The sequence below is a fragment of the Ambystoma mexicanum genome, chromosome 9 (genome assembly GCF_040938575.1).
Source record: "Ambystoma mexicanum isolate Mex_15411 chromosome 9, UKY_AmexF1_1, whole genome shotgun sequence".
Classification (NCBI taxonomy): Eukaryota; Metazoa; Chordata; class Amphibia; order Caudata; family Ambystomatidae; genus Ambystoma; species Ambystoma mexicanum.
Window position 1 is genome coordinate 977,604,454 of NC_090931.1, and position 11,504 is coordinate 977,615,957.

Genomic DNA, 11,504 nt, shown 5'->3' on the forward strand with positions numbered 1-11,504 from the left:
CAGACGGAACACCTTCTCTCATAAAGATATTTTCCACAAATGTGATTAACTCATTTGCTGTCACATCTCTCACTGACTCCCATTCTATCCATTGAGAATTGAAATCTACCAATACTAGCAAGTACTTACCACTCTCTCCCAAACCTGCAATGGGGCCCATAATATCAACAGCCAGTTTCACCCAGGGCTGACTAGGAACAGTATTAGGGATCATGGGAGTTTCACGAACCACTTTACTCTTATCACAGGATTGACACATTGCACAATGTTTTACCTTCATTTCTGCCATTTTGTCCAAAACTGGCCACCAATAGCTTTGCCTCAACTTCCTCTTCATTGCTCCCTCTCCCGGATGACCTTGGTGAGCCAAGTCTATCAATAACTTCCTAATACCTTCTGGTGGTATACAATGTTTACCCCTCCACAACTTATCATCCATCCAATACAACTCATCTTTAATGTCCCACCATATGTGGAAGTTTCTGTCTAACTTTTTTTTTTCTGGCCATCCTTCCATAGTCCATGTCTTCACCATTTCCAAGTTTTCATCTTTCTGCCCTTCTCGCAACCAAACATCCCGCGTAACCGCCTGCTCAACCTCAGCTACAACTGCCTCATCCAATATCTCCTCTTTCATACCCTTCTCAATCTCTCTTTCTTCTTTCCCTGGTAACCTAGACAAATAGTCCGCTACGACGTTCTTCTTTCCGGGCAAGAAACTCACTTCAAAATTAAACAATTGCAGTCCCAATCCCCATCTGTTAATCCTGGGCGAGCCCATCGCCCATCTTGCACTCTCAAAAAGCTGGACCATAGGCTTGTGGTCAGACCTCACTACAAACTTTCTACCCCACAAGAAAAATTTAAAATGGTGAACCGCCCAGAACATAGCCAGCGTTTCTCTTTCATAACTGAATATTTTGTTTCAGCCCCTCTCAGTGGCCGTGAGGCAAATGCAATCACTCTCTCCTCATTATCCTTGTTAAACTGTAAAAGGGTTGCACCCAATCCTACACCACTAGCGTCCACAACCAACACACACTTGTCATGGACCACAAACCTCCCAATTGACGGTGCATTCACTATTGCCTCTTTAATGTCTTTAAATGCCTTTTCACACTCTTTGCACCACAAAAATCTTGCCCCCTTGCCCAGGAGTAACCTCAATGGCGTAGATAAGCTTGCGAAGTTCTCAACAAATTTGTGATAATACTCAGCAAGACCAAGGAACGATCTCACCTGCTCCTTATTCTCGGGTCTAGGCGCATTCCTGATTGACTCTACCAAACTTTTTCTAGGTCTCACACCACCACTGTCTACTACATGTCCCAAGAACTCCACACTCTTCACTTTTATCTTACATTTACTCCTCTTTACTGTCAACCCTGCTTCATCCAGTCTCTCCAATACCCTCGCAAAAATCACATCATGTTCATCCTCCGAGCCAGCATAGACAAGAATGTCATCCTGAAAAACCACTACATTTTGTACACCCTCTAACACAGTTTCCATTACTCTCTGGAAAACAGCGGCTGCAGACGCCAGCCCAAAAGGCATTCTGCAATATTTAAATGCACCCAAGGGAGTCACAAATGCCGTTAAAATTTGACTTTCCTTCAGCAAAGGTACCTGATGATACGCTTGTGACAAATCTACCACAGAAAACACCGTTGCACCCTCAAGCGTGGACAGTTTTTCCCCAATATTTGGAAGAGGGTGTTTATCAACCAAAATATTTCTATTTAGGTCCCTTAAGTCCACACAGAGCCTGATGTCACCATTGGACTTAGCTGCTACCACCACCGGTGAAAGCCACTCAGAGCTCTCCACTCTTTCAATGATACCACCCTGTAGCAGTTTTTGTAATTCTAGCTTTACCTTATCATACAAATTGTGTGGAATGGGTCTAACTTTGTGCACTTTGGGTACTGCACCTTTCTTTAGTACAATACTGTGTTCAAAGTCTTTCAATACCCCCAAATCCTCTGTAAACACCCTAGGATACTTCTTTTCCCAAACATCTTTCACTTCTGCCACCGTCACAGGACACTCTGCATTAGCTTGGATTCTTATACCCAACTTCCTTTGTTCTGCCCACCCTAACAAGGATGAACCTTCATGTGTAACATACACATCTGCATCGCAACTACGCCCTTTGTATTTAATGGACGCACAAAACTTTCCAAGAACCTTGATCTTAATGTTTCCATAAGCATACGGTTCAATATCATGTTCGCTAAGCTGTTCCACTTTCCCTTGTACACATCCTTCATACGTCTTCCTCGATATAAGGGTCCACGGCGAACAACTGTCAACTTTCATTGTTACCACTCTGCCCTGGACCAAAAAAACATCTGTAGGACCTCTCCCCTCAGGGTATAATTCGGCAATTTCCAAAACGTGCCTTCCCTGAAGTGGTGCACCACGACTTTCCTCTTGTTCCGGATTACTCATCTCCACACTGTTAACTTGTCCTGACTCCTTGCAAACCCTTGCAAAATGACCTCTCTTTTTACACTTTAAACAGTTAATGTTCTTGGCCGGACAGAAAACACTTGAGGCTATATGCCGATTACTGCCACATTTAAAACATTTGATTTCCTTGAAAAACGTTGGTTTCCTTGGAGTAGGACTTCTAACTGCAGCAACTTCACTCCCGTACTTGTCCGCCTTCATATTTGACATATATTTGGTAGTTTGTTCCATACTTCGTGCCAACTCTACCGCCGCCTCTAGTGGAAGATCTCTGGATAGCAACCTCTCCTGTATCCTTTCACTATTAGTACAACGTACTAATTGATCTCTTATTAATGAGTCAGCAAGGTTACCAAAATCACATGAATGACTGAGAGTTCTCAACGCAGCTATGAAATTCTCAACTGGTTCTTGCGGTTCCTGACCCCTTTTAAAGAACTTATGTCTCTCAAACGTGACATTTTTCCTGGGTTCAAAATGAGTTTCCAGTTTCTTTACTGCCGTGCCATAAGGGTCAGCCTCTCCTTGGCCCTCTTGAGCTGGTTCCGGTAACCCATCGTACACACTGCGCCCTTCCGCGCCCAAATTGTGTAGAAGGATGGCTTCCTTCCTTGCAGATGAAAATTTGTCTCCACCTATTGCGATGAGATAAGTATCAAATAGCCTTTTCCAACTGTCCCATCTTATATTGGCCGTGCCTGCTTCCGGAAGGAAAGGTGGAGGTGCTGCCATACTTGCCGCAGCCATAATGCTCCTGTTCTTTGAAATTGAACTTGAATCAGAAACAGTGCCCCAGTTTTAAAATGTACTCTTGTCAACAGTGGTCTTTTACCCAAATGTAAAATAGTGCTCTCCAGCGTTTAATTCCAGTCATCAGATCCTACAGGAGTATCCTTTCTCCAAATACTCAGATCTGTCACACTCAAGCGTTCCTTGGAGCCAAAACACTGCCTTTGCCACAACAGCAAAAGATCACCACTCACTGTGCCCCAATATTAGCAGGATTCCGGTCAAAACGCTTGTTTTTTTTTTTTTTTTTCTTGAGCGCTTACTAGCAGTAATACGGTAACTGAGATGTCCAGGAACAGCATTAAGAAAGGGCCGCACTCTGAGTGCCAAATCCTCCAATTCGATTTGCTCTGCTTCCAAACCCCTCCCTCCTGCCTTCCTCCTCACCTCTGCTCGTAATTGCCTGAAGGGAGGGGCGGGACTGACACACAGCAGTGTGAAGAAATCCGAGTGGAGCTCCTCGCCAGGGAACTCTGGCCCCGTCAACCCAGACGAACCTCCCCGCAATCCTTATCAGAAGGAGGCAGGGTCGCGACGCGGCCACAGAGCACTACAAAGGAGCCACGAAAAAAACAAGAGCGGTACCGCTGACATCCTTTCCCCCGCGGGCCTGCTCATCCCATCCTCGTCGCCATTTGAAAAGATTGGGTCGAGGCGGGTAAGTAATTAAAGCATAAGCTTTATTCTTATAGCAGGCCCGCAGGGAGCACACATCAATCCGTGGCTCCGCCAACCGTCACTCGCGTCTCGCCTCGCGCCCGCAATAGAATCTAAGTGAGTCATGATGCGGAACAGCGAGTGACGGCAAGCGCGAGCCCTGTTATTAAACAACATCTCTACACACTCCCTGTGCTGCAGCATTAGAATCGCAAAGAAGGAGTGAGCCTGCGAGGTGCTTCAGTGAGCGGCTCAGTAATGGCACAGGAGAGAAATTGGATCTCTGCGGCAGAGCCTCTGGTTGCTTGGTAAGCCACTCTGTTCATTGAAGACTGCGGGAGAGGAGGAACAGGAGGAACAGGTGGAAGTTGCGATGTGACCTGGGGGAGGAGGCCCCACACTGACTACAGGACACTGGAGGCTCCAGAACACTAATGAGGGAACCCTCCATCTTCCTCTCCTGGCTGGAGGCCCCACTTCGGATGAGGGATAAGCAGAGCAGGTAGTCCCCAGCTCAGTGGAGAGGGCTCAGCGAGAATGAGGGGAGCTGGCGGGGCACTTAAGTACGCTGATTCTGGGCACAGTGAGTGTTGACACAGAGCCCCAGGGTTAGCAAATAGACGGCAAGGGGCTAAGTGGTGGGGCGCACAGTGGTGGCAGTGATGCAGCCGCAGCCGAGCAAGAGAGTCCTGTGATGGTCAAGAAGCAGTGACAGTACTGGGAGATGAGGCATGTCAAATCCTAGTCTCCTTCTGGCAGAGCCATACACTTCAGTGGCTGCTGATGAAAACAAACTTGCACAGAGCCACAGTGGAGAGAAACCTCCTCCCTTTATCCGTCACCCTCCTGCCCAGCCACCTGTGATATGGCCACTGTTAAGCATTACCAGCAGGGCACACCATCAGCCAGGGGGGGAAGAGCACCAACACACTCGACTGGCAGAGAGGTGTGATCCTGATCTTGTCTGGTGATGTGGCTCTGGAGGTGTGGTGAAGGTGAGATGGGGATGAGCACCCCCAAAAGGGGAGGGGGTAAGTCCACAGCATCAGGGACTTCTGAAGAAGAATCTAGAAAAGAGCCTGGAAGTGGGACGAGGAGGCTGACTTCCCCGCCTGCTTCCTCAATCCAAACACCCATCGGGCAAGTGCTTTAAAAGGCGCACTACAGGCCTACTGCCTGGGCGGCCTTGCAATAGAGCTATGACTTAGGCATCTGTGGGAAATCTAGTTCATCAGGGGAGCTGCTCCGGATTAATTGGCAAGAAATTATGAACAAATTTAGGAGAACAGAGAAAGTTTCCACGCCTAGAAAGGCAAATGAGTAGGGACCGAGCCCTGCTGGATCCAATCAGGAGGATGGGGTGGCGACAAAGAAAGATGTAAACAATATCCTGGATGAGATAAAGGAGCACCTACAAGGGCGGGTAGAAGGCATGTCCAGGTATGCTTGAATAATTACCATCATAAAAAGGCAGTCTTGAGGAAACTCGCCGGAAATCGAGAAATAGACTTCAAAGGTAATTAGGTGGCCGTCCTAACGCTACAGAAAATGAGAACATGCCAGTGGCTCACAACACAAGAGACAAAGGTGTCAGACATTGCTAGGGTTTTCCCTTTGCCCCGATTTTTGAGTAAGAAAGTGAAAATTATCATTTAGCCGATGAACTGGACACATGACAAACAGCAAGTCAGAGGTCAATACAGTGGCACCCCCCTCCAAGATTGACACAGGGTCCCCTCCAGGACTGTGCGATACCCTGATATGCCTGTGCATGACTCCAGCTTCCGACTAGGTACACTACAAGGAGATTGCAGCAAATCCTGTGTTCCACCTTTTGTGACCTGTTTATGGGGCAACATCCCTACATCAATCCATGCATATATACAGCAGAGCAAGGAGTGGGCAGATACAATCTAAACAAGGAATATACCTCAGGCGTGTAAATATACAAGAAGACAGCAGGATTTGTGAGGAGCTGGCTCCGTGGTAACAAAACAAAGTCAATGTTGGTGAGTGCGTTATCTGCCTTCCAGAACAAGTGATCAGGATACATTCAGTGACAGAGTGAAATGGTGCCTGTGGCAGAGAGAGGGAGAGAACAGCAGAGTCCCTGTGACGTGGGAGCAAACAGGAGAGTAGGCACTGTGTGAGAAGGGCCTCTTCCATGGGCCTGCCTGAAGGTCCTCATCTGTTGACAATTTCTCTGTATATGTGAACATGTCACATGTATGTAGCCTTGGGTGGTAGAAAATGCAGTGAATGGATAGCTGTTGGGGGGTGGGACACCAATGTATTGGATGTCTAACACCATTGTTATGTTAAAATAATCTCCGGCTGCGCCACTGTGTGATTCAATTTGTGATCTTTTTGAAGAAGGTGCCAAATGGCTCCATGTCATGTGCGACATCTTGAGGCAACCCTGCCTTTTCTCTTTGCATGCTTTTATATGTGGCTATATGGGTATATACCTGCCTGTCAATATTCATTGTAGTTCCGTATAGAGTTGCCGCCCATCGGGATTTAGACTAGACTGACCGTATTTTGAGATCTGTATCTGGCTGTCTGGCTGGGGCAGTCTCAGTTTAAAAGAAAGACTCAGAAGTCAGGGACAGCCCTGGGGTGGAGCAGCAGAAGCAGCCATTGGGGTTTTTTAAGGCGTGTGCCAGACAGGCTTTTGATTGCCTATGAATTGTGTGGTGTTCTCCTTGGAGCTCTGATTTACAAATCCTTTGTCAGATAAAGGCTGCCCAGTTGGCAGTATTAATAGAAAATGCGTCACAGTGCAAAGTTGACTTCAGTGACCCTTCCATGTGCAAAATTCCAACTCCTCATGCAAAGTACTAATGTTAAGGCTGTTCATTTGGATCTGCGTGACTTTTCCGTTGCGGAAAAGTCAGCGATGGAACAGTTTGCATGAGAAATGTGCAAACCACAAAAGGTTCGCACATTTGCCATCCGAACACGCATCTACAAACCTACACCCCCACCCACCCCCACAACATATCAGGACACACCCCCACTCACACCCTTAACACACCGACACCCACACCCCCAACATAACCCTACCCTACTTACCTTTCCTTCACGCTGTCTCCCTGCGGCGCCAGTTCCCTTTCACTTCCGTGATCGGGAACCGGCACTGCAGAGTCCTTTTCTTTTTTTTTCGGGAGCTGCAGGGGTGTCCCCCGCAAGCCCCGCTCACTATACCACAAAGTATAGTGAGCAGGGTGTGGCGGGAGACACCCCCGCAGCCCCTGTTTTTTTTTCCGGCTGTGTAGCGGGGGTGTCCTACAAAGGTTTGAACTTTTGGTGTTACAACCTTTGGTGGAAGCATTTTTCGGACTTTTTGTACGGTCGGACCTTTTTTCCGGTCTGATCATACAATTTCATTCATTTTGATGGCCGCTATCCATTTTAAAGCAAAGTCCAGCCAACATGCCTTACTAGCTATTTAGTGTATCTGTGAAAGAAAAGGTAAAGTGTTTATTTAAAGAAATTTACAAAGTTTCCTGCTTGTTTGAAAGCAAAATAAAATACTGCAGATTTTATTTACACTCTGCACAACAATGAAGATTACCCCTGCATACTGCGCAGGGAGTCTTGATTCTATTAAAGACAAGGAGGCAAACATTATGCTTCAACTTCTTTACTTTCCACTCTTCAGCAGTTTCAACAAATAACAGAAAATATCATACAACAACTTTCATTTATTTATTATTTTTATTTTTAAAACTACATTTTCCATTTTCCCCATGGTCCCTGTAGTTCTCTTTATTTTCTGTATCTTTCTGGCATCCAGACCCAGACTCTATGCTCTTCCTCTTCTTTGGATGCTCTGAACTGACCCTGAACCAAGTCTTAACTGGAACTGTCAAGTCTGTTGAAGAACAAAACTTAAATGTTGGGCTCCCTTCCTTGAGTTCCTTTGTCTGCGATCAGCCTTTCCCTGCTACTCGCTGAAGTGGTCTTCTAGTCGTCTCCTAAGGGACAGATAAATGACATTATTAAGGGTGGGCAGGTATCGCCTATAGTCAGGATGAAATTAAACATGTTATTCCCCTTGTCCGACATACGTTGTACCAGCGCTGGGCGTGATATTAATGCTTGCCTCCTTGTCTTTAATAGAATCAAGACTCCATGTGCAGTATGCTGGGGTAATCTTCATTCTATGTCAAGACCGGAGGCAAACATTATGCTTGTTGAAAGCTTCTCATTACTCCCTCCGCCATTGACGTTACTGGTTTAAAATAAAAACGTCTTAAAGACGCTATTGCTAGCCCAGTCTGCTGCATTCAATATTTCGCTCAAAACTAACCCAGTCTTAAATGCTTTGGATGCCATTGCCCCTCTTACTGAGTGCGGTCCAAATTTTTTCAGATCAATACCTGCTAACTGCATGCTCTCGTGGACCCACCCTGCTATGGTGGCTGTGGCTACCGCTTTATGTGGTATCCGACGTGCTATTAGTAGTTGCGATACACCCGCCGGGCACATTTCCGCTGTCCTACTCTCGTACTCTCTAATACATGCTGCTACGCATAAATGCGGCTGGTCGTTCAAGTAGGGGTATGAGATTGAGCAAGAGTTCATCTTCGTCCTAGTGGTAATCGTGAACGTCAACTCATTGGGCCTATATACTTTCCTGTCTACGTCCAATGCTTTGACATCTGACACTCTACTCTCCTACATGATACTAGACATAAAAACATAGCTAGCTTCCCTGATAGTTGTGCCAGGGATAAGTATCTATTCGATGGCCATCTTGTTAGAAATGATAGCACTATGTTCACGTCTCACATCTGTTAGTATCTGGCTTCTGGCGGCATTCGGAATCAGGCAAACTAGTGACTGCTGGGTGATCCCCTACTGTTGCTCCATCCACTTGTTCATGCCCTGCCAATATTGCTGCCCTATAAACTCCTAATGTCCTGAAGGCTTTGCCTTCCCCCAGGAGAGATGCAAGAAAATGAAGGATCTCCGCTACAGGGGCAGAAACGGGATGAAAACCCCTCCCATTACACCAGGCCACCCAGCGACTCCATGCTGCATCATAGTTCCTTCTCGTGGACGGAGCCCATGAGTCTGTGATGAGCCTTGCAGCTTGTTCCGAAATTCCTGGCAGTGACCATCTTTACCTGATACCTTGCATACCATGAATGGAAGAGTCCCCTTCACTCTCAGAGGATGAAATGACCCAGCTGGGTCCGTGAGCAGGTGTTCTCCTGCCAGGAGATATAGCTCTCAACTCACACGCTTTTGGCGGGTGTCACCCACCTCGTAAAGGGCTGACTCACCCCCAAGCCTCCTGCACGCCCATTCATTCCAATGGGCGTCTGACCAGCCAAAAACAAAATCGGGTGATTTCACCCGCCTTTGCAACACAAATGGTTGAGAGCTATGCGGGAGAATTAGCAGAAAGTCTGCGGAAAGCTCCATCAGAGTTGGGAACCATACTTGTGGTTTCCATATGGGCGCTATGATTATTATCGTCGCCTTTTTCCTATGAATTTTTGTTAGCACTCTGCTCAGCATCATGAACGGGGAAAAGCGTAGGGTAGCTTCCCCTGCCAATCGTGCAGGAAGGCCTCTGTCCCTAGAGCTGACGCATCCGGTCTCCAACTAAAGTATCTCTCTTTCTGGGCATTCAGTCTGGAGGCGAACAGATCCGTGTCTATGGCATCCCATAGCTGTTCCACTTGTTTGAAGGTGTCCGTGTCGAGCTTCCAATCGCTGCTGTCTGTGAGGTATTGGGAGTTCAAGTCCGCTCTCACATTGAGGGCACTGGGCAGATATTCGGCCGTCACTGAAATCCCTGACTGAAGGCAGTAATTCCAGAAGTCCTTTGCTAGTTCTGCTAGGAGTTTTGACTTCGCCCCCCCTCAAGTGATTTATATATTTGACAGCTGAGATGACCATCTTCAGCAGAATGCAGCAGTTTACTCTCCTTTTTGAGAATGCTTTTATCGCAAATGATCCAGCTAACAGTTCGAGACAGTTTATATGCAGTCGTAGCTCATCTGCACTCCATTTCCCTCCTGTCTCTAAGTCGCTGCGGTATGGTCCCCAGCCTGCTCTGCTGGCGTCTGACTTCACCACTAGGTATAGCCGGTCTCCAAAGATGGCTCCCCCGCTACACACTTCCATATTTTGTACCCACCACTGTAATTCTGTGTTTGACTCTTGATCTAGTGGTACTGACTGTTGGTACCTCAGTCCTTGCTGGAGGTGCCTTATCTTGGTTAGATGTCTTTATATCGAAAACCACATATCAAAAGTATGTTTTACTGAAACATATATACCGAAAACATGTTTATTGAATTGCTATTAACAAAATGAAAACGGTTTATATACCGAAACATGTTTAATGAAAAACACCAATATCGAAAGTACATGGAGACAGCTGAGAAACTGACCCTAATAAGGAAGAATGTTTGAATACACTCGAAGGCTGGCACAATGGCATAAAACAATCTTACAAAACCAACAATCCAAACTTATGGTGCTTTATAAAACATCTTAAAAAGGAACATTCTCACACAATGGCATAAAACAATCTTTTCAAATCAACAATCCAAACTTGTGGTGCTTTATAAAACATCTTAAAAAAGGAACAATCTCATCAAGAAATGCAAATTCCACAAATAATATCACGAGAAAAAACCCCAAAACAGAGAACAAAATATCGCGAAAACCAACAAAGATTAAAGGAATGTGTGCAGTAATTCGAAAAACATGATAATATTGCATACCTAAACAGTATTGCATTTAACATAAACTGTTAGAAAATGAATATAGACTTACCACTGCATACTCGAAAACACCAGAAAACCAAGACTCCACAATCGAATCCAAAAAGTGCAATCCATCCAGGGGGAACCGAAAAACCAAGAATCCAAACAGCGAAAAAGTAAAAATAAAACATAACAGATCCAAGACACACTCCGGGAAAACAATCGACTAACCAAAAAAAAAAAAAACAGTCCAGTTCAATTAAATCCCCAAAAAAATCAATAAATCCGTCTGAAAAAGGGGAAAAACATCTGAAGAAAGGAACCAAAAAATCCAAATGAAGAATCCAAAAAGTGTAAAAAATCAGGAACTCCATAGAAACGCTGCTTTAGCTCAGCCGGAAGAAATACAAAATGGCTGCAATGCATACAATACATCCGAATGGAAAAAATGGACGAAAGAGCAACACCAAGTGGACAAAAATGAAATTGCAACCACAGAAACTTTTAACTAATTTTAACATTGATAACTAAGTTAATATGTTACTTTAATATGATAAATAATACAGTATTTTCAAGATAAAACGGTTCAATATAAGAAACATTTGATATATACGATTTTCAATAAAAGATTTTCAATAAAAGGTTTTGAGATAAATTAATTCGATATAAACAATGTATACCCCTTATCTTTAGCCTTTGCAGCACCCTGTAATGCAGAGGGCCCGGGAAGATGACTTGGTTGGATGGCGCTAGCAAGCCTACAATTATCGCTAGTACTCACAGCGAGACCACCTGCCTGTCGAGACGTCCTCGTATCTCTTTTTTGATATCCCAGATTTTCCTGGCCGGCAG